The 2,773-nt window shown below is 39.8% G+C and overlaps 1 pseudogene; it reads right to left on the reverse strand.

Moving 5' to 3' along the window:
* Nucleotides 1-305: 305 nt before the first annotated feature.
* On the reverse strand, nucleotides 306-1,118 carry LOC107290344 (annotated as a pseudogene).
* Between the last annotated feature and the right edge of the window lie 1,655 nt (nucleotides 1,119-2,773).

Raw genomic sequence — 2,773 nt, forward strand, 5'->3', positions numbered from 1 at the left:
ATAGGTGACCTGTTTTATAACCATCGCAACTTATGATTATATAATGGACAGGCTCCATTATGGTCGTAAGTCAAGGACTACTTGTAAACCTTTATATCTGTTGTAATCTTGATCCTATTTCTATCAAGAGGAAAGTCTCTTGTGTACCATCTGGAGAACTTCCTATGGTGGCTTCAGGTTGATGTTTATTTGGATCAAGATGAGGAAAAGGTTCAGTTCTCCTACCCACTGAAATACTCAAAGGGTTAAAATCATTACCACCCAGCATGTGGGAATGCTATGCATTATTGTCATGAAACCCATATTTAGCTTAAACATTCCTGGTAGGAGTTAAGCGAACCAAGTTTGCGGGAAGCCTGAGTGAAGGAGACAAAAATGAAGTTTTCACACTGATCAAGTTTGATCTTTTTTGCTAGTTTGGGGACATTCCACTCCATCCTCTGCTCTTCATACCAAATGTGGCTCACAGCCGTGGAGTCCTTCCAAGCAGTAAATTAGAAAAGGGACCTGGTTTCCATCTGGGATGGAGGCTGGTGGATATACCTGTACTTGTATAAGAGGCAGTAGGGACACAGCAACTGCCCTTTGGCATGCTCGTGATGTATCTGGCCATGACACACTTGGATCAAGCCCATTCCTTTCTCTCGTTTTGTATGATCTGTCCGTGCAAAAAAGGGCCGATTCTGTGAATCCTTCAGGAGTTCAACGTCACCATACATTAAGTCAGCATGTTCCTGCAACGTTCTCATATTCAAGTACTGGCTGTTATATTTTACAACACTGGATAGTAAACCTAGTGGACTTCCATCCTCCAAGCACCCTATCCTCCACATCTGTTCTTCATCAGAAAGGGAGAAGTAGACGATGTAGCGAGAGTGAGCGCCTGACATCCCAGCCTTCCTTAGCACCCTCAGCTTCTCCTTGCGTTTCTTGGTAGATGAGGTGAAGCTTTCATTTGTGATGGAGAAACCAATGTCGGCGTTCTTCAGAATCCGATCTAATCCCCAATGGATGGCATGAAGCAATGTGGCCAGCAAATCAGAACCATCTGTTTTCTTCACTGTGGCATAGAAATCCGCCAGGAGTTGGTTGAGTTTCACCGCTGGAATCTGGCTCATAAGAATTGAGAAGATGTAAATTAAATTGTGCAGGATATTTTCTTTCCTACCATTTTGTTTGAGGTACTCATTTTGAATTAAACTGAAACTTCCACAAATATATTGTCCTTCTCCTCAAACCTAAGAGGGAAACCTAAGACTTTTTGCTGTCTGAAGCAAAGAATATACAGATAGTCCTCAACTTACCACCACAATTGACCCCAAAATTTATCTTGCAAAGTGAGAAATTTGTTAAGTGACATTTGCCTCATATTATGATTTTTTACATTTGTTAAGTGAACCACTGCAGTTGTTAAATTAATTACATGGTTGTTAAGGGAATCTGGCTTCCCCCATTGACTTTGTTTGTCAGAAGGTCGCAAAAGGTGATCACATGACCCCAGGTCACTGCAACTATCATAAATGTGAGTCAGTTGTTAAGTAAATGACATGACCATGGGGAACATTGCAACGGTCCTAAGGGTAAAACATAGTCATAAGTCACTTTTTTTCAGCGCTGTTGTAACTTCAAAAAGTCACTAAGCGAACTGTTGTAAACTGAGGACTACGTGTAATGGTNGTTTTTAAGAAGAGACTGGACAGCCGTTTGTCTGAAATGGTGTAGGGTTCCTGTCTGGGCAGGGGGTTGGACTCGATGACCTCCAAGGTCCCTTCCAACTTTATTATTATTATTATTATTATTATTATTATTATTATTATTATTATTATTATTATTATTATTATTATTATTATTATTATTATTATTATTATTATTATTACAATGGGAATTAATGTTATTATTATTGCATGTTGCATTCCAATGAATGATAATGGAAGAACTACAGCTATCCAGGGGGGAAATTCTTAGATGATATGAATGAATGAATGAATGAATGAATGAATGAATGAATGGGAAAAAAGACCAGAATGGATATGATTGGGGACACCTTGCAAAATTTAGGAAAAAAGAATATCCCCTGCTCACTTTGTTATAGATGTAAAGTGTTATTATCCTCCACCGTCCTATTCATGTCCAAGGCACCATTTAAGGTACATCTGGGTTGAAAGAATTAACTGGTGTCATCACCATTGCCCAGGGGACACCCATGGGGGCTCCTTTCATATCCCCATCAAGGAGCTGGAGCGAATGATGGGAGCTAACCCTGCAGCAGCAGCAGCATGCGGGTCTCAAACGCAGTGTCCTAAACATGTGAGCCCCTGCACTCCTATGTATTGGTATGTCAGAAGAAACATAAAAAGTAAACTGAATGCAACAGGGATGGGGCACTCAAGAAATATAGTAAAACAGAAGACATCCGGTAAAGAGAAAATGTTTAATCAATGCAGATTGAATACAAAAGTGACTGACCAGCTTAAAAAAAAAAGCATGAAGAAAGAATAAGAGAAGAGTGATGAATTGGAAGAATGAGAAAGTCATACTTGGGCAGAATTGGTGAAAGCCTCAAAAAAAAGATGGGTAGAGTAGGCGTAGCCACTTTCTTTGCCAGAATATGAGTGTGGCGTTTACAGATAGTCCTCTACATATGATCACAATTGGTACTGGAAGTTTTGTTGCTAAGTGATGCAGTTAAGTGAGTTGTGCTCGATTTTACACGCTAGTTTGCTACAATTGTTGTGACAAAGTTGTTTCCCCATTGACTTTGCTTGTCAGAAGT

Source organism: Protobothrops mucrosquamatus, unplaced genomic scaffold (genome assembly GCF_001527695.2).
Source record: "Protobothrops mucrosquamatus isolate PMUCROS unplaced genomic scaffold, P.Mucros_1.0 scaffold874, whole genome shotgun sequence".
Taxonomy (NCBI): domain Eukaryota; kingdom Metazoa; phylum Chordata; class Lepidosauria; order Squamata; family Viperidae; genus Protobothrops; species Protobothrops mucrosquamatus.